Source organism: Microplitis mediator, chromosome 5, assembly GCF_029852145.1.
Source record: "Microplitis mediator isolate UGA2020A chromosome 5, iyMicMedi2.1, whole genome shotgun sequence".
Classification (NCBI taxonomy): Eukaryota; Metazoa; Arthropoda; class Insecta; order Hymenoptera; family Braconidae; genus Microplitis; species Microplitis mediator.
The window spans coordinates 5,683,298-5,705,868 of NC_079973.1; the positions used below are offsets into that span (position 1 = coordinate 5,683,298).

General features: G+C 29.8%; 1 protein-coding gene and 1 long non-coding RNA gene across 4 annotated transcripts in view; both read right to left on the reverse strand.

The window, feature by feature from the left end:
• Positions 1 to 22,571, reverse strand: part of LOC130667515 (TWiK family of potassium channels protein 9-like) — a 345,622-nt gene that overhangs the window by 45,915 nt on the left and 277,136 nt on the right. The window lies entirely within an intron of this gene.
• On the reverse strand, positions 12,328 to 13,562 carry LOC130667518 (uncharacterized). Its single transcript, XR_008989850.1, has 2 exons — positions 13,062 to 13,562; positions 12,328 to 12,648 (listed from the first exon to the last, which is right to left on the reverse strand). It is a non-coding gene; the product is annotated as an uncharacterized LOC130667518 (long non-coding RNA).

Consider the following 22,571-nt stretch of genomic DNA (forward strand, 5'->3'; position numbering starts at 1 on the left):
CATCCGAGTAAGTTTTAAATCAATTGAATATGAATTCTGAATTTTAAAGCCGATGGTTTGTTGTAATTTCGTGGATGCACCGTGTCGCTAAATAGCCACAGACTTCGCTTCGCAGATTGTTATTAATCGCGTAAATCAGGCGATTGTTGAATAAAATAAAGTGCATAGTAGGACACTCAGATAGTCTTTATCCGGCAAGCGCAATGATTTCAGCACACTTCTCCGGGCCACGTACATGGGCCTTAGGTCCGTGTATGTAACCCTACGACTCCTGCTGAAAACATTGCCTTCGCCACATAAAGACTATCTTAGTATCCTAATTATGCAGTATACTACATCACCAGATCTGTAACTAAAGGTTTAAATTTCTGCCCTGTTTAGAGGTAAGAAAGTCGCACTTTTCCTAATGAGAAAACAAATAATAAAAATGAGCACATTTACCATTCTTCCATTAGTACACACCCGGGTTGTAATGTCCTATTTTCTTCCCTTGGTGTGTAATATACCAATTTTTTCAATCCCCTGAATGAAACTGCTAATTTCGATGCCTGTTTTGTCAGTCGAAAAAAAAAAACAATTTCAGACTAATTCAATTTAGCGGACAGAAACCGACCTACATCTTCTCTATTAGGAAAAAAATTCATTAGTATGCCCGCTAGATTAGTTTCTGACTTAATTTTATTCCTGTCAGACCCGTGTTTGTTTATTGTAAACTTCTAAAAATTGTTGTCATTCTAATAATAAAGCAAACTAACAGCTATGTTTAGAAGTTGAAAAACTAATATGAGTTCCAATAAAAAAAATTATTAAATCAATAAAAAAATCATTGTTTTCTTTGTTAAATTTGAATTAATTGATTTTGCATTTTTAAAATACAGCATAATTTATTTATCGCTCTATCGAGCAGAAATTAGTCTGGTTTGATTGGCTCCGGACATAATGCAGATAATATGAAAAATACAGTACATGGCACAGGATAAAACACGATTTCATCCCTTGTCACGCAACATAGTCTTTTTTTTTGTAAAATGAAACAGATAATTTTCGAATCAACCATTTTTTATAAATTAAATCGTAAAAAATTAAATAAAGTATGGATGATTCGACAAAAAGAGCGACTAGAAACGTTCCAATTATCCGGATGTGAGCGAGGAGTATGAAAAAATATAAAACCCTCTTAATGAAAAGTAGTATGTTATCTTTAACGTATGTGTGCATATCCGCAAAAAAATAGGATGAGGAAAAACAAAAAAAAGTCTCATTGTCTCGGACATTTATTTACTCAAAAGAAAATAAAAATATATTATCACTGCAGTGACACCTTAATTTTGAGACCAATAGCTCGGCATTAAAATAGACTCGTTTGTTACACTAACAGCCGTTGCCGTCGTATACCCAGAGTACTATCTACTCGTAAAGGGAATAGTATAGAGAATAGAATAGAGAACTGGGAGAGCATCATAGCTTTATAGTGAACTCGCTACAATATAGCTTCTGTGCCATCAGTTTCCAACGATAGGGATACGAGAAACGAGCAACGAGCTCTTTATTTGAATATTGCTACGTGACCATGATGCATGCGGGTACATAGAGACTCAGCACACATTTCTATACACAAACACGTATGCATACACACATACACATTTGTACCTATAAATGCTTTTCTCTAATATATATATATATATATATATACAAGTTCAACTCAATAACCTTTGGAACCTGGGTTCACCTACAACTGGAACTAGACGATTTGCGACAGTCAATAAAATCCCGAGTATGTTTAACCCCTGATTCGAAATATAATCGTTAGTATGAGTGAGTTAGTGAGTATAGAAAATGAAAATGTACTATAATAGAAATAATATCAGAATATTTGGCTCTAATGTTCATGGTTATGAAATTTAACGTCAATTTAATAGGCATCGACGGAAAAAATTAAAAATAGTAATCGTTATTGAATTTCAACCGACTGTTGACCATTGAAAAATTTTAAGATAATTTTTATTATTTAAAATTATGGTAATTATTGTAGTACAGAAGGAGTAAAGCGAAAAAAATTCTCTTAAATTTCTTATAAAATAAAATTTAAGAACAAGGCTATGTTCAAAAATACTGTTAATTTGAATCAAAAGTGTGAGATGTTCATATTGATTAATTTAATAATAAATATTCGAAATCATGTCGTAAAAATAAAAATAAAATTTAGTTGAGCAGCTAATTAATTTGTCAATTAGATAAATATTTAATTAAGCTTTGACTCAAATGTCAAGCTGTGCTTATAATTTAAAAATAAAAATTAAAAGTTTCCATTACTTAATTTTAGATATTTTTATTATTATTTCATAATTATCAGAACTGTTATTTTTTAAGTGTAATGCAATCAATCATTAAGTATCCCGATAAACATCAGACATTAAGAGAATTCAACGCAAAACTTTTGAATGTTGCGTCATGAGCACTTTGAAAAAGTTATAGTGTGAAGGTACCGTTTTTGGCGATTTAAGGGCCAGTTTTGGACACTTGAAAAATTTTAATAAAATAATTTGTAAAATACACAATGACATAATTAATTTTTTAAGTGTTTTCAAAAATACTTTTATCACACTATTACAATGGAAGATTTTTTTTATACTTTTTCATTAATTAAAATACAGTATTGTATATTTAAAAATGGAGCGGTGACCACAAATAATATTTTTACCCTGTTTGAAAAAATTCTGTACGATCTTCTTATAAAAATAAATGAATTTCAAGTAGATAAAGAATAATCTTAATTGTTTTTTAACAAAGATAAAGTTTTCATTTTATTTTATAACAAATTTTTTAATGATAGATATTTTCGTTCAATGTTACTTTTTGTCATCCGATCGGAAATTTATATAAATTAAGGATGTCACTAATGGCATGACTATTACAGTTAATTGTTGTGATAACAATATTGATAATACGTTAAAACGTATATATAAATTACAAAGAGAATGAGAACAGTTAGCAAAATCTTTTGAAGGACAATGATCTACAATACGTTAATAATTTTTGTGTTTTCGTCATTAGTGTTTCCGATATGGACTTGTTTCACAAAAAAATATGATGTAATATTGATACAAAAAGATGATCCAGATATTCATATGAGTAAGTAAAAAAAATAATTAAACTTATTTATTGTTTTTAATATTCAGTGAGTAGAAAAGGGAGCATTCAAAATATATTTTATTTATAAATTGATGGTCAATAAAGTAAATTATTAAATCAATAATATTTCTCTTGTTAAAAGTTTATTGTTCTCTCAGCACAGTGAGAAAGTTATGGTTACCATGCTTAGTGCTTATGAAATATCAGCCCATAATGTTATAGCTACTCGAAATTATGGGGCACGTGCCCATTATTTCTGGGAAAAGCTGTCATAACTATAGGAAAAATTAGATTATGGTAATGATTACTATACTCGGAATAGTTCCCATAGTCATATAAAAATAGATCCTATATCAACATTGAAACCGTTCCTATGTGCGTATGGGAATACATCCAATAAGGTACCCGCGGGTAATAAGGCCTGTCGGGTAATAAGGCCTAAGTGACAGAAATGATATTTAAAATAATCGCCTTCGCTAAAGGCTACTCTAGTAGAAGGGTCTTGCATAGAGGTGTTACGACAAATTTATAAAGTCCCGATACCACGTGCCCTGTCTTCTATATTTCATCATCCGTCATATGCTGTCATAGCGTAGAAGAAATTATAAAAAACAATCTAGTCTTCTGACTCTTAAAAAGGATACTGATAGTTTCAAGTGCTGTTGAGCAAAGCAATCTAGTCTTCTGACTCTTAAAAAGTATTGTTGCTAAATTTAAGTGATGATTATATAGTTTAACTATTACAGTTTGTTTAACCCGTAGGCCTTATTACCCTATCGTAGTAAAATAAGGCCTATTCGTATGGTTTTTGCAAAAGTTTAATTTTTTGTTTGTATAAATTACCATTACTTCATTATATTTTATGGCTAATGTATTGAAATAAAGATTAATGATACATTTCGACAATTAAATGCAATATTTTCGATTCTATTCAAAATCTCCCTTAGCTAGGCCTTATTACCCACCGGTACCTTACATCGATTACCTGACCGTTGATCCGAGGACAATTGATCCGCGACAATTGATTCTTGCGACGATTGATCCGTCGATATAATGCGTGTAACATGAAAAATTACGCCCTTTTTTCACTAATTTTGTGTACGTGTAACATAAAAAATATACTCACACACAAATTAGTGAAAAAAGGGCGTAATTTTTCATGTTACACGCATTTTATCGACGGATCAATCGTCGCAAGGATCAATTGTCGCGGATTAATTGTCGCGGATCAATTGTCTTCGGATCATCGGTCGTGTCACCCTTACATCATGGTAACCGCTTCTATAATAAATGTAAAATATTCCCATAATATCATGGTAATCGTTCCCATACTACTATGGTTAACGTTACCATAATATTATGGTAATGTTAACTATGAATTATGGAAATCATTACCATAATATATGGTAACATTTACCATTGTGTAGAGTAACGGTTACCATAATAGTATGAAAACGATTACCATAATGACATGGTAATTATTACTATAATGTTATAGTATAAGAATGAAGCCCATATAGATAGGAATGATTACCATAATTTGTATGGGTGCAATTTCTATAATCAATATTTCGAAAAAACTGTGATCATACGATATAGAAACTATTTTCATAGTATATTGTAATTGTTACTGTAAATTTTTCACCGTCAGTGTAGATCAGAAAAATAAAAGAAACTTATTACTATTTTTTTTTTTTTTGTAAAGATACGACATATGGATTTTTTAATAATATATATGGATCTATAATTTATGAGGAAAATTTGAATAATGAAAGACATTGCTCGGGTGATTGTAGTGCATTTAATCCAACACAAAGACCGATAGGTGTGTTTCATAATATTCAAGACTGTTTTGGAACAATACATGCATGTTTACGAATATCTGTAAGTGTAAATACCTTTAAAATAAATAACAATCCTCTATGTGTAGAAAAGATCGGGCAAGTCGGTTCATCTAAGCAAATAATTAGTTGCTTAGATATTTGTCATGTATTTATGTTGGTTTTATTAACTATATTTAGCTATAAGCCAATTTTTAGGTGGATCATTGTACCCCGGTTCCTTCTACATTTAGAGAGGGCCCCTTAAAAAAGGGGAAATAACGAAAACTTCAAGTTTTTTTATCCTTTATTAATTGCAGGAGAACTGGGATACTATATGTCAGGGGTGCGCATGTTTATGTGAACGTAGTAATGATCCGAAGTTAAATAATAAAAATGATGAATTACTCGATTCGATTTGTTTGGATCCGATTTCTGTCGATTTTGGACAGTAAATATAAACTTTCTGTTTTTCAATCTAAAAAATAAAAATTTTTATCTGTTATAATTATTATTAGTGCTGCGACTGGCGTTAGATTTAAAAAGAGGGGAAATAGAATTCAGATCGAACTTCAACAAGGATATTTAAGAAATGGCACAATTGATCAAAAAAATGTTTCATGGAAATGGACAAAAGACTGTAAAAATTCTAAAAAAATTGTTGATAATTTCAATGGTTGGAATTACGACGGGTTGAAAGTTATACTAGAAGATAATATTTTACCAGATGGTGCAGTCGTCACAGGTTTGTTCTGATAAATTATATTTATTAACATTATTACTATAATTAATTAAACGTTTATCAAGAACACATCATCAATGAAATTAAAAAATATTTGTCAGGTGTAACGTTCAGTGAATCATTGCAAGGAAAATATATTGATCGTGATGGAAATATTGATCACTATTGGCCGGTAGTCAATCAACAAACACAATGTTCCGAAAGGTTTATTTTTATTTCTTCACTTCTAAAATATTTCTGCATAACAAAATTCGTTAAAAAATTCCAAAATTCAAAAAAATTTAAAAGTTGAAATTTATACTTTTGAAACTATTTGGAGTCTGGATATTTAAAATTTTTCAACTTGACTTGTAAAGTTTTCAAAACTAAGTTTTTGAGAAAGTACTTAATTTTTAAATTTGCCTTAAAGTCAAAAAATTTTTTTCAAATATAATTAAAATCAAATATATTTTTTTTCTACTTAAAAATTTTACAAGATAAAAAACAAAATTCAAAATTGTCTTGAATTTTGAAGTTCACTATAGTAAATTTTTTGCGCACGATTTTTAATACACGAGATTAATCACATTAATTTATTGATTTAATTTTAGAACTTTCGATTTAGTGCATATGGGTCCGAATTTAAGGCCACCTACGGCATTCAATGGTAAAATGGAACTACTCAGTGAATCATGTAAACATCACGTATTATTTGGCGGTACATCTTTAATAAGTGATCGTATAAATCACATAGTACCCTTCGTAGACTTGCAAGAAGTTACTACAAATCCATCGCAGCCAATTAGTGGCATCGGCTGGTTCTATCGAGGCCAACCTGGCTACGGAGGATATTTATCTTTGCGAATTTTTGTGAAAAAAAAAAAATCTTAATGAACATACCGAGAGTGGCATATTTTAATATCAGAACTATATCATACCTCACTTTGTATGCATTGAAAAATTATTGTATGAAAAAAATTACTCTTTATTTACTTATGTCAAAATATAATGTATCAATTATTTTTTTTGTCTAAATGATTTCAATGACAAAACATATATGGGACATGCGGGCAAAACAGAATCGGATAAGTAAAACGGACCACCCCAGACATTTGGTGAATAATTTTTTTTTTCCAAAATCGTATGTAACCGTCATTTATTACTTTCTATCATCGGCTTTGTACATTTTTTAATGTCCCAAAATTTTTATTAATAGTATATTGTATAGTTAGGATACTAAGATAGTCTTTATGTGGCGAGGGCAATGTTTTCAGTACGAGTCGTAGGGTTACATACACGGGCCGATGGCCGAAGTCCAGTGTACGTGGCCCGTAGACGTGTGCTGAAATCATTGCGCTTGCCGGATAAAGACTATCTGAGTGTCCTACTATGCGCTATATTCCATTCAACAATCGCCTGATTTACGTGATTAATGACAATCTGCGAAGCGAAGTTTGTGGCTGTTTAGCGACACGGTGCATCCACAAAATTACAACAAACCATCAGCTTTAAAATTCAGAATTCATATTCAATTGATTTAAAATTTACTCGGATGTTTTAATTATTAATTTCAATATTTATTAACAAAATAAATACAACACAACCACGCGGTATAACCCACTCCCCATATGATGAATTGAAGTAACCATATTTAGTGTACTAGCTGTTCAACATGGATTTTGACAAAAAACTTTAAGTCGTTCAACGAGTTCTTACGATGCTTAATAGATGGAGCTCAGTTAAAAATCTTGAGACGCGTGGTGAAATGTCATTTGAACACTCACTTTTCACAACGCCGGTAAAAGTCGAGGACATCTATTTTGATTTTACTCAACTTCTTTACACCAGTCGGTAAACGTTTAGGGTTCGCAACGCAGACGTCATAAAGTGCGCAAATCAGGCCTGCGTTGAATAAAAATTTTTTTTACTATTGTAGTTTATAAAATCTAAAATAAAAATTAGAATTAACACTGCGTATACTGATTGTTAATTCTCTTTTGTAGCGAAATATTTTTTTAAAGGTATCAAAATAAAAATTTACCAGAGGGCGTACGCTGGTAATTAAACCTGGAGTTAATTTCCCATGTACTATACGGTGTTGACCATACGCATTTAGAGTAGCTCTTTCATTCTTTGTTTCTCTTTTCACTATACGTACATAATATAACTCTCACGTGGTTTACTTCTACGTCGCAAGAGATGCCAAGAGCATAAAAAATAAAGAAATCACGGTTTTTAAGAATAAAGTAAAAGCTGAAAAAAGTAAAATCTGTATAAATCTGAAGCCTGAGGCTATGAGCTACATGTTAACTTGAACTTATAAAATCTTTTAAGACGACAGCCTCAAGCTTAAACTCCATCGGGTCGTTTTTACCTCTATTACATATTTAATATTTTTCTTTTTACTTTTTATTAAAAATTAATGTAACTAAAATTTTTATTCCACCCAATTAAATTGGCAGTTATTTGAAATTATTGATAAAGTTCTATAGAAAAAATAAAAATTATACACGGAAAAAAAATTCACGGATTTTTTACGATTTAACTATCGTAATTTTCATTATATAGTATTGTAACGCTGGACTATAAGTTTTCAATAATAATTTTTACAATAGACTATCGTAATTTTTTTTTTATAATTTATACTACTACCAGAAAGAAAAAATCAGATACTATAGAGTAAATTATACAAGTTGTGTTAACATAAATTCTAATACAACTATCGTAAAATGAATGAGTCGGTAATGTAGAATTTCTTTAAATATAAAATAATAATTAGAAGTCAATGGAGTAGAGCAAGATCACGTCAAGTGGACCCCCCATTTTCCACTTGGTCATGAAAATTAAGTCTATGTATTTTTTTCGTATGTAGTCACTATGAAAAATTAATCCCTCAAACGATTTTTCAAAATTTTCATTTTAACAACAATTTTTTTTACAATGAAAATTTTGAGTACTTTTAATTAAAAAATAGATTCCAAAACAACCGTTAAAGATAAATTAATAAAATTTCGAGGATTTATTGTCGAATATCTATATTTTATAAAAATATTAATAGCATAAAATTATTTGTTTATTATCCCATTGTTAATTAACTTTTAAGTAAACAAATGAAAATTTCATTGACTTCTCCCTCAAAAAATGAAACTTTTTTTCATGGGTTACATGCGTTTATTATTAAAGTTTAAGATCCCAAAAGAAAATTTGAGTGCTCGTGATTAGTTTAAACAATATGAATTTATTTATCACCGCGCGCCGGTCGCTGAGCGTTCTCAATACAGTGCGCAGCCGAGCGTCTCAAGCTCTACTGCAGCTTTGGTTAGTCATGATTGAAAGTAACATTTAAAAATATTATTACTAAACAAATTTTATTTTTTTTAAACAATATCATGATTAATACAATAAAATAAATTTTTATTATTAAACTGAAACAGGGAAAACTAACTGATAATTAAGTTCAATTATTAGATAGTTTTCCCTGATTATTGGTTAATAAATAATTAATTTATTATTTATTAGATAATAATAATTTCTAATTTACTATTGATTAATAACACCGGCACACAAAAAAAAATAAGTTCTCTGTACTTTTGACGGGACCGATTTATTCCCATGTATTTTGACCCGCTGAATCCGAATCTGAGGTCCGTTTAACCCGTACACCCTCAGATTTTTAGAAAACTTTAAAAAACCTCAAAAATACACAAAAATCGACCCTTTTTTAAATTTATAAATTTTTTTAACCCTAACTAAGCATGATTTTTATGTATTTCGGTCCTCCCCATACTAACCTGAAGTTTATTTAAAACATTAGCCATTTAAAGTTTGAGTAAATTCCAAAAAACCCCAAAAAATTGCAAAAAAGCGAAAAAATTCTTAGTGTTGTGATAAAAAAAATTTTTTAAAGCATATTAAAATTTTTTTATGTTTTAGGCCAAAATATTATATATATATATATATATATATATTAGGGTGGCGCAAAAAAACCGACTATTTTTTTTTTTTCAATCTCGCATGAAAATTTGTTGGTTTACGATGTTTTAAGAAGCCTCTCCACAAATCAGCTCGATAAAAAATTTTTAAGAGGTCGCTCACGAATTTTGAAAATATCGAAAATGATCGAAATTAGGATTTTTATTTAAAAAATTTTTTTTTTCTCGTGGCAGCAATAGTTTATATTTGTAAAATCATGACTATGCTGAAAATTTCAGCCCAAAATTTAAATATTTAAACGGCGCTCAAGAATTTTGAATGTTTCCGAGCGCAGTCTCTTGGACATTTTTGAGCGACCCTTAAATATTAATAATAAAGCTTCTCGATTTTTTCACCATCAATTTGCATGACAATGAATGAAAATATAACCCGAGAAATAGAAATAATAAGTTATTTACATACTTTTTTATTTTTTAATCCAATTTGTAGGTTTTTTCGCTTATTCAAAACTGACCGAATTTCCTTGTTTAAGACTGTTCTGTATATTTTTGGGTATGCAAAAGTTATATTTAAGTGAAATGACAACAATTGAGTTATAAAAACTAATTCAAACTATTAATTACATATTATCAGTAAATATTCGAAATTCTTGAGCGCCGTTTAAATATTTATATTTTGGGCTGAAATTTTCAGCATAGTCATGATTTTACAAATATAAACTATTGCTGCCACGAGAAAAAAAAAATTTTTTAAATAAAAATCCTAATTTCGATCATTTTCGATATTTTCAAAATTCGTGAGCGACCTCTTAATAGTATATTACACACCTAGGGAAGTAAAGTAAGAAATGTCTCAGATCACATGTAATTGTTGGCCGAGGCGAAGCCGAGGTCAACAAACATGTGATCTGAGGCTTTCTTATTTACTTCCCGAGGAGTGTATACTATTTTTCTCCTCGACGGAGGCGGAAAGCGGCAACTTCGTTTTGCACAGCGGGACGAAAGTTGCACTTTCCGCCCGGAGGTGAGAAAAAATTTTTTATCGAGCTGATTTGTGGAGAGGCTTCTTAAAACATCGTAAACCAACAAATTTTCATGCGAGATTGAAAAAAAAAAAATAGTCGGTTTTTTTGCGCCACCCTAATATATATATATATATATATATCACAGATCAAACAATATGATTTCTTTTATTTATTTCGATTTAAAAAATGATTTTTGTTATACCAAATTTTATTTTTTTCGATTTTTTGGGAATTTTTGCCATTTATTTAAAATTTTAGAGATGTCTGAGCCATGGATGTTCGAGAATTATATGTGACAGATAAACATACATGAAAATAATTATTTATTTAGCCCTATAAAATTTTTTTCATCACAATACTAAGAATTTTTTGCTTTTTTGCAATTTTTTGGGGTTTTTTGGAATTTACTCAGACTTTAAATGGCTAATGTTTTAAATAAACTTCAGGTTAGTATGTGGAGGACCGAAATACATAAAAATCATGCTTAGTTAGGGTTAAAAAAATTTATAAATTTAAAAAACGGTCGATTTTTGTGTATTTTTGAGGTTTTTTAAAGTTTTCTAAAAATCTGAAGGTATACGGGTTAAACGGACCTCAGATTCGGATTCAGCGGGTCAAAATACATGGGAATAAATCGGTCCCGTCAAAAGTACAGAGAACTTATTTTTTTTTGTGTGCCGGTGTAATTAAGTTTAGTTATATGTCAGTTTTCCATGATTATTGTTTAATAAATAATTAATGTATCAATAATTACTTGATAATAATTTATAAATTATTATTAATTAATAATTAAGTTTAGGTATTACTTATTTTTGCCTGATTATTATTTAATAAATAACTAATGTGTTAATAATCATACTCAATAATAATTTCTAAATTATTATTTATTAATAATAAATTTAATTATTAGTTTGTTTTCTCTGTTTTTCAGTTTAATAATAAAAAATTATTTTATTGTATTAATCATGATATTGTTTAAAAAAAATAAAATTTGTTTAGTAATAATATTTTTAAATGTTACTTTCAATTATGACTAACCAAAGCTGCAGTAGAGCTTGAGACGCTCGGCCGCGCACTGTATTGAGAACGCTCAGCGACCGGCGCGCGGTGATAAATAAATTCATATTGTTTAAACTAATCACGAGCACTCAAATTTTCTTTTGGGATCTTAAACTTTAATAATAAACGCATGTAACCCATGAAAAAAAGTTTCATTTTTTGAGGGAGAAGTCAATGAAATTTTCATTTGTTTACTTAATAGTTAATTAACAATGGGATAATAAACAAATAATTTTATGCTATTAATTTTTTTATAAAATATAGATATTCGACAATAAATCCTGGAAATTTTATTAACTTATCTTTAACGGTTGTTTTGGAATCTATTTTTTAATTAAGCGTACTCAAAATTTTTATTGTAAAAAAAATTGTTGTTAAAATGAAAATTTTGAAAAATCGTTTGAGGGATTAATTGTTCATAGTGACTACATACGAAAAAAATACATAGACTTAATTTTCATGACCAAGTGGAAAATGGGGGGTCCACTTGACGTGATCTTGCTCAGTAAAATATATTTTCTTAAAAAAGTAGAACTTATAATTAATAAAAAAGAAAAATTTATCATTTGGAATTTTTTTTTTTTTTTAACAGTTAAATTGAGAAGGAAAATACAATCTCGAAATAAAAATAAAACATGTTGAAGTAGTAATAATAAAACATTTATTTAATATTTTTTCAAACATATTTTTTTGGTATATATAAAATTTATGAATAAATAACTCATTTATTTGTATTCAAAATACGCACATGTAGAAAATTAAAAAAACCATAGGTGCAATTTTTTCGAATACTTTTTTTCTATAATTTATCATTTTTAAAAAAATCCAAAAATTATTAGGCGTCTGCTAACTTCAGTATCATAAAGAAATGTTGAATGTCCATAATTTGAGGTTATTGAAATGTTTTACCTCTCGCAAAGCCGGGTAAAATTATTCATTGTCGACAAATGAAGATTATCCTGTAACAAAATTAGGAGAATTGAATTTATTAGAAAAAATAAATTTTCATTCATTTAGAATCATTTATCCTATGACCACAAAATACTACTAAATTGTTTATAAAAATAAACTTCTTGTCCAGATAAATGATTTTAAAACGAACGATATACATGATACTGAAGTTAGCAGATATCTAATAATTTTTGGATTTTTTTTTAGACGATAAATAATTAAAAAAAATATATTTAAAAAAATTGCACCCATAGTTTTTTAAATTTTCTACATGTGTATTTTTTTAGTTTTTTTTTTTTGTAATTTCTTTGGTGAAAAAAAAAATCCGAAAATTACTAATTATCTGCCAACTTCAGGATCATACGATATACCCACAGAATATTAAGTTTAATAAAAATTGAATAATAATAATTATACTTACACCACCAAATTATTATATTCCACAATCTATGTAGGTTTGTAATGACGAAAGTACAGTTTTTATTTTAAATTTCTTATTTACAATTGTCCGAAAAACGTCATGAATAATAACCTCTATTTCTGCACTACACTGTGGATAAAGATGAACTGATTTATAAATATATATAGTTGAACCACAAATAATACAGACAAAGTAGATGTCATCATTTGTATTTATATATATATATACACTCATACAAGCATCACATCATGGTTTGTGACAACACTTGTCTTTCATACGTAAACGCTTCAGATGGCATATACTATACCATTTCAGAAAATTTACAATCCAACTATCGTAATTTTTGTAGCTTGTATTGTAAAAACATAGAGGCAGCACTGTAAATTAAAAGGAAGAATAAAAGAATAAATAGTATAATTAAATCTTATTTTTTATTCTTTTACTATTTACGATAGTAACATTGTAATATTTCTTATTGAATTGATTACAATAAACTCTTAATGAAATTACGATAGTGAATAGTAAAATAGTATATTACACTACTAGGGCAGAAAGTTTGAGATTTCTGCACTGCGCGCCATGATGCCCGAGGCGTAGCCGAGGGCATCACGGCGCGCAGTTCAGAGCTCTCAAACTTCTGCCCGTGTGGTGTATACTATTTTTCTTTATGGCCGGTCGAAAGTACGTAAAATATTTAATGTATTGTATCGAAAAAAAATTGATGCCTGCCCCCGACATTTGCGGCACGAGCGAAGCGAGTGCTGCTGGTCGGGGGGGCAGGCATCAAATAAAAAAAAATCAATGTAGATAATTAACAAACATTTTATTTGAAAAATTTTTAGATTAAGTAAAACTGAAATTTCTTGAATTAAACAAACATAAAGATTAGTCTAGGTTAAAAATAAAAAAAACGAGCATATTATCTGAAAATTAACAATAATTAATAATGATCATATTAAATTGTTTTTACTGCGTATATTTTTTTTTATCATTTTCGCCATGGTCACAAGCATAATAAAAATTGTTTATTATGTCACCATGAAATACGCAGTTTTGAAATAAATTAGGTGGATTTTTATTAACAGGAAGACATTTTGATTTATGTTCATTTATATGATGCTGGGTTCCACTTTCAATAGCTTTGGTTTGTTTTCCTGGTGGTGTATTCTCTGATTTTTTTGAAAAAATTGTAACTGGTGGTTTTTTCAAAAAGTGCGTAGGTTTTGTTGATTGGTCATTGTGCACTACAAGTATTTTTTTGTTGTTAGCTGTTGTGAAAACAGGAGTTGGTGATCTACAATTAAGTTTAGGTTGTTCTAGCTTATCGATTTCAAGTAAATCCTCCTCGTTGATCTCAAATCCATCAGAGAAGTGATCGCATTCCATCTCACCATCTGGAGATGTCTTGTCATTCATTGGAATTATTACTTTAGCTTCAATGATGTTTATTGATGAACTCGTTAACGTATGTGGTTTAGTTGGTTGTGGATCAGTTGATGTAGACGGTTGTGGCTGAGTTGATGTAGATATTTGTGGATCATTTGATGTAGATAATTGTGGATCAGTTGATGTCGATGGTTGATGATTAGTTCGAGATAATTCTGATGCATGAGTTATGTTCTCATATATTTTTTCCCGATTCTTTATTGAATTTTCCACATACCCTGTAAATAAACAAATTATTTACGAATAAAATTAGACATTTAAAAATAAAAGAGTATTATTTAGATATTTAAATAAAATTTTTCAACTAATTAAATAAAAAGTAACCTTGAGCAATTGCTGTAGACTTCCAGCCTCCCAATTGTTTCAACATTGTCTCATTAGCACCCGAGTCAGACAACAGAGTTGCGCCAGTTCTTCGGAAACAATGCCCGGTATATAATTTGGGATTAGGTAACTTTAAATGTGAAGCTATAGCGCTCGGTGTCTCCCCAATTTTATTTCTGCCGATTACTTGTTGGTGAAATTTTCCATTCTGATATTTGATGAAAAATCTATCGGTGAATGATTCCTTGGCTCTCATTGTAATATATTGCTTGACTTTATCGTAAAAGGGTTCTCCGATGATAAACTGGCGAGGGACATCATTTTTTGTCTCATTGATAGAAACCAGGAACTTTTTACCACGATCTTCGACATCTTGCAATTTAAGTTTGCTGATCTCGTCACATCTCAGAGCTCCACAAACTCCAAATATCAGTATAACCTTGAATTATTGGAGAAATTAACACATAAATTAATAAAAAAATTGATAAAAATTATTATAAATATGAACCTTTGAAACGAAATGTTTGTTATCTGGAGCTGTTTTCATAAATCTCGAAATTTCATCCCACTTGAAGATCAAAGATTTTTTCGGCTTAAAACCTTTAGCATTATTTTTGACTAGGCTCTTTAAATTATAAAATTTAGTAATATCAATATTTTCTCGTGTATACAATGTTTTTCTCAGCATCGACCACATGCTCCATAAAGTGGAAGGTTTGAGTTTTTTACTCAAGTCTTTAAAATATACAACTAAATTTGTTTCTTCTGAACTTGATAGAGAGCCTCGATTAATTAATTGCCAATTTTTATAATTTTCGTAAACTAATTTATACCGATCAGCTGACTTTTTTGGTAATGTATCTGATTGTATAATTAGCTCCGCTTCATTATCGAAATTTCTCACTATCTCCTCTTCGTCTGCAGATTCGTCAGTTGAGATCATTTTTTAAAATGATTCTTTAATTAAATAAAGTTGATCTATTTTACACACGTCACTGTCAAACTGTATCTTAGTACCATCAATCGTACATAACCAGCGTAAACAAAACATAGTTAGTAACAAATGACTAATGTCAGTCAGGGCGAAAGCATTTTTCGCTCCCGCTGTTACAAATGGCGAATGTGCAGCTTTACCAATGCACGAATCTTTAACTTTCTGCCTCGAAATAGGTGCAAAAGGTGCGTACTTTCGACCGAGGTATAAAGAAAAATCTTTTAAAAACTGTAAATTTTCGTATCATATATTTGAATGTTACAGATAATAAAAGTATAGTCCAGGATTACGATAGTAATATTGGAATTTTTCGTCGAATTTTTTTTCCGTGTATATTGCTATTTGAATTGTAAAGTATTTAACTATCGCTGTGTAAAAGATAATTAAAGCGAGAGTGTTTCCGACCCTGGTGTTGCGCTAGGTTTCAATGTTGAGTGCGTTAATTTTTATACCCTTCTTTTACTATAAACACGAACAACACACATCTTGTGTACGTACTAGTGTGTGGTTAAAATGTGAAATAACAATTTCAGTTTTTTTTTACTGTTATGACTTTTTTTTCATTTCATTATCGTGGTTGTATGCAGCTATTACGTTCTGGGCTGTGTAGTTAATAAAAAATTTATAAAAATCCCAGTCTATGCAAGCCTACTTTTTTTCCATTTTTTTCCATTTTCGGATTTATTTTCCATGTTTTTGATAATTAAATTGATTTTATTCATTTAGTTAAAAGTTTCCCAGACCGAAAAAGATATATCCGGGAATATATGTCGGCAAAATAACATACATATGACAATACTGCACAGTAAAAAACGAATCGTCAAAGTGTAAAAAAAAGCGTATGTTAAAATTTTGTGTGTTGAATTTTTAACACTCTTGTGTGTCAATTTAACACACAATATTTATCTTGTTTGAATTGCCGCAATAGATTGATTTTTTAACACACAAAAATGTTATTTTATTCGAAAGTAACACTTTTTATATGTTACTGTCAAATCAACACACAAAATATCTTAAAAATAATGTCGACCATCACAAAAGAATTTTTGGAAAATTTTTACTTTTAACATATGTGTATGTAACTTTTTCTAACACTCACAACATGTTAAAATAACACATAAATCAGTGAAAAACGTTCGTCTAACACACGATATGCGTTGATTTTGACGGATCCTTTTTTACTGTGTGAAGATATAAGCCAGATATATACTATTTTTCCGGAATATATTTTTTCGTGCGGGTTAGGGGCCGTTATAAAATACATGACGCAAAATTTTACTTTTTAGACACCCCCCCCCCTCTTTGTTACGCTGTCGTCTTTTCTGCGACCCCCTAATCAATATTGTGTCACAAATGATAGACCCTCCTCCCCGTACATGATACATAGCAATCAATAGTTCATGAATTTTTATATTTTAGAATATTTATATATCTACAAATATGAAGCGAATGACTTTCTATCATAACAAAAAAGCAAAGTTTTAAAAAACCGAGGAAAATTTTCAAAATTGTTCAGTGAGCTGCGAAAGTCACCTTTCTTTAGACCCCCCGTCCCCTCTCGTCGCAGTAAGCGACACCCCCCCCCTCCCCCATAAGTGCGAAAGTATTTTATGAACAGCCCCTTGGTATTTATAATTGAATTTATTGAAATTTGAAAATATGAGCTAATATAGGGAAGACAAACAAATAATTTATTGTTATTAGCTTTTGAGCGTCAAATCGTTATTTTACTATAATTAAGATGAAATAAAAAGAAAAATTTCATCGAGCCCGCGCGAAACGTTAAGATTTCTGTTCTGTTTAACAGAAAGGAAGCTGCAATTTTCTTTTATTCAAAAACAAATGAAATAAATACGCGCATGCGCCAACTTTTTTATATACAATGACAGAAATTTGAATTTTCCGCTACAAATATACACTGTAAAAAGAGCGGTGTTAAAAATGGACTCATTTTAACTCCGCCCGGTGTTAAAATAAAATTACACTGGTGTTAAAAATACCGGTGTTGAATCGAGGTAACCGGTGTAAAAGCGGAGTAAAATCGGTGTAAAGGCGGAGTAACCGGTGTAAAAACGGAGTAAAATCGGTGTAAAAGCGAGATAACCGGTGTAAAAGCCGGGTAAACTGCGTCTGCTTGGATTGTTAACTTTAAAGATTATAAAACACAAAAAATGTCAGTTCTTTATGAAAATTAATAAAAAATATCATTTATTAACAAGTATAGTGATCGAGTAAGTAAAAATATTCACAAAGTAAAATATTTTAACACTGGTAAAGAATATCTACACCGGCGGCGGCGTTATTTTAACACCGGTCTAGAATATTTACACCGGTGACGGCGTTATTTTCACACCGCTTTCAGGGGTAAATTTAACACCGATAATTTTCACACCTACACCGTTTGGACTTACCCCGGTGATTTTTTACAGTGTAGTGAAAAATAGTATGCACACTACGAGTGAAGATGGGATGTTCTGATCCGCGTGTTTGACACCGGCTTGAGTTACTCAAGTTGGGTAGGAAATTAGACACAGGTCAGAAAGGCCTCCCTTGCTTTAAGTCTGCAGTTTACTAGTTCATATCAGCTGCATTTAAATTATGACTGTAAAAAAATCTATAAACGTTTCTTAAGACTTCAAAATGTCAACATCCGATGAAAATTCGAATTCCGGAAATTGAACTGAAACCAATAACTTTTTTTTTTCAATATTCAATTTTCATAGCCGGAAGTTTAAAATCGTACAATTATTCATCAGGATATTATATATTTACAAAATATTACTTTTTTAAAAAAAAACTCATGAATGTATTTACCATCAATATAACTATAAATAAACCGTTCGAATTTTGATTTCAGGTTATTTTCTTGTTTCTCTAAAACAGCAGATTTAGAGGCAGGTTTACTGCGACGGCTTAAAAAAAAGATTTAAAGAAAAAAAAAACCAAGTGACCGTAAAGAATACGTTGTTTTCGTAAAAGACATCCAATTGCCTGGGGATTCTCCGACAACTCTATTCTCCAAACCATTTCTCTCATTGCTATCCACGTATAATATGTGGTCACGATCGCAACGGATGACTTTCCTCTGATTACTTACAATGATAAATTATTATATATCAGTATAAAATTTACTTGATAAAAAAAAAAAAAAAAAAAAAAAAAATTTCCTTCATTTAAGTATTAAATGTAGTAGTTCTACATATAATTTATAAGAATATATACTGGGATAAAGAGGAAGAGACTAAACGACTAAGTGAAATTTGCAACCGACACACAACAGTTCCTTCCCTGTCGTTTTACCTCTCGCCTATCATTTTAAATCTTCAGTAATTTCTAGGTGTGAATAGAATAATCCGATTAAATTCAAAGCAGATGTGAGCATTAAAAACAATTGCATTGCTTTTATATTTTTTCTCTATTTATATAAATGTATATAGTGTAGAAATATGTTTAAATTTTATCAAACCCGAAGCAGCTGCAAGCTAGCTGATAATATTTATATGAAAATCGATGAGGATGTTCAATGATTATTTTTTATTTTTTTTTTTTTTTGTAAATAAAAAATAAATAAACAAATACAGGACAAAAAAAAGTTAATTACGGTATTTGTGTGGAATCAGGGCTATCCACATTTATGAAAGTTCCAAGTGCTTACACCTTAAAGATCTATAATTAAACTTTTTCCACGTGTTCAGCTACACGGCGGATTAAATATTCTGTATGTGTTTTTGTCTTTAACACTAGATATCTATCCGGACCTTGCAATTAAAGTGAAAAAAATTGATAAAAATGACATAAAATCATGCTAATTTTCTCTCTTAAAATGAATCAGTGAAAAGTGCTGCAAATCAGTGAATATACACTGCGAATCAGTCCCAAGTATATCACTGATTGAATCAGTGATATATTTGAAACTATTTATGCAGTGAATATTGACTGATTGGACTATTTTTCACTGATTCATTTTAAGAAAGTTCAAAAATAAAAAAATTTTTCTACTAAATATAAGTAATTTTATATAATACCGTAAGAAGGACGGTGGCGATAGAAAGGTCTAACTAAGAGTTTAAAAATAATTTGAACTCTTGTAATAGTGAAAATTGGTATATTTCTGTTATTTCAATACTTTAACGGTGTACAACAGCTCACCTAACATTTTGTTGCAAGTAGTTTGGACGGTATCCGCCTCCCTCTGCTGGTATAGTGTCTAACTGAAGCCCACAATACAGTTTTACGCCGGCGCGTACTAGTAAGAGACGTAGTCTAAGGCAAGAGTGCGTTAACATAGCCTTACTGACGAGTCCATTAACTTACTTAGGACGAAACTACAGACATTATGGCGAATAGACATGTACCTTAAGTTTTGGTGGTTGACTTAGGAATCAATACCTATGTATAGAATGAAAAGAAAAATATGTCAAATACTGCAGTGTAGCACAGAATTGAAAAACGAACAAAACCGCTAAATCAAGCATGAATTATACCTGTGGTATACACTTATTACTTACTAAGGCTTAAATAACACCTAACAAAGCAATTACATCTTCAATCCGTCGAAAAATAATGGCGGTTGAAATTGGATTTAAAGCGATATGTCCAGAATTGAATTTTTGACAATTGAAACAGGTGTTAGCCCCTTTTCTGAACAAATGCCTTAATTACAATCACCGAATGAATTTTTTAAAAAATACTCGTTTCAAATTTTTTAAAAAATACTCGTTTCAAATGACATATATATGTATAGAAGTTGCGCTCTATTTATATTGACATAATTTTTTTGTTTGTTTTTCGAAGATTGAAATAAATAAAACTTTTCTTGAACCCATATTTAAAGGTTTTATAAATATTTAATATTAAATGAGCATTTACTTTACTTAAGTACTTAAAAACAAGTTCAGCAAAAAAATTTAATTTTGTTACGTGCCCTTTTATTTCTAACCTTTTGACTTACGTTAAATTCCATCATTGATTACAATCACAAAATCAGTTAACGCCAAATCGTCTTTTGATCATGAATATCTGTAATTGACTAAATAACAACATATCAATTGATATCGATTAGTTGAATGTACTGCTTAACTCACATATACGATTACGTATGTTCTCATGTTAGAATATGCCTTGCGGTTACGATAAGCCACTTACTCAATTGACCAAAGTTATCCAAGATAGAGCTCACGAGTAAGAGAGATAGATACTGTGTAGTTTATGGTTTACCTTGATTGCTTATGTGGTTTAGATAATAATTAATATACATCGAAAGTGATTAAAGGAATTATGAAGATCTCTTAATCTCATGTAAGCTTATACGCTTGTATTGTTAGAGATTTTATCGATTTTCAAAGATAATTATTATGGAAATTTAATAAAAGTTATTAATTTTACAAAAATATCGACTTGTTTATGTAATTAAAAAAAATTAAAGCATAATCTTTGATGGGAGCTTGTGATTAATTAAGATATTGAGCTGGATTTAAATTCGAAAATTTTTTAAAATGCAGTATTAACTTTTTTTTTTTAAAACTTCATTCAAATTTTGATAATTGCGAGTTTATGAAAGTCTTGCTACTGACGGAAAGAAATAATTAGGTGGTGCAACATGAACCAGTTTAAGTGGGTCACCATGAAAAATGGTGCAATATCAAATCCTCAAAAATCCATTATTTCCTTAGCGGTCTCGTTATGCCCACCCCTTCCCTATACATATATAGTACGAATAAAGACGATTTGATTTGAACGGAAGCAACTAAATCGAGTTCAATTTCCTGAGAAATATTGATTCAAACAGAATCAAAACTTGATAAAAGGAAGCCAAGTTTTCTGATAGACAAATTTCTTGTTTGTTTCTCCATCATCGGTTAAATTATATCCTATTGAATTTATTTTATATTCTTCCTCCAATTCTATCAATCATCTTCAGTAAATTATTGAGGAAGAAAAAAAAATTTATTTTTTTACTGAAAGTGGTTCTGAATTTAATTTACAAATCACTTTTTTGCATAAACTATTTTATAAATAAATAGTATTCATAAAATTGCTTTAAGATACAAATATATATATGCATATATATCTATACATCTATTTTTTTTTATTTAAACAATTAACTTAATTTCCTAAGATTATATAGCTATTGGGTTTTATTGTCGCACTAATAGAGCATAAAAAATAAAAATAAAACTTTCAATTAGTTAAAGGTTTATGAAAAAATATCGAGTCAAGTTCAGTGCTCACAATTATTTTAAATGGTAGCACCTGCGGTCCGTAACGTATTTCTGTCAGAATCACTCAAGAGAATGGTATTTGGTGGAATAAAAAAGACTGAGCTAAAGGTCGTATCGAGCAACTGTTTTCTAAAAGATTCACTTTATTTCTCCTTTAGTATTTTTCGACGGGGTCTATTTCAACAAAGTGCAATTATAAAAGTCAGTATGAAAATGTCATAAAAGTTTATTTGCTTTTATTTTTTTTATTTTATTTAGAATTCAATACTTTTTGCCAAACCGACATAATACAACTTCAAGTTATGAGGTTCTTTAAAAAAATTTTTCCTAAAAACTCATATCCCGAGTCGAAATTTTTTAAAAATTAAACCATGTTTCAACCTAGTATAGTTTTTAGTCTGAACGTCAGGGTGAAATGGATTTTAGAAGATAGAGAACTCCATTGAAATTAAACCGTACTTAAGTCCAGTAGCGCCTACATACGTTCGTTTTCAGGCGAGTTAGGTTGAGAAAGGTTTTAAATTT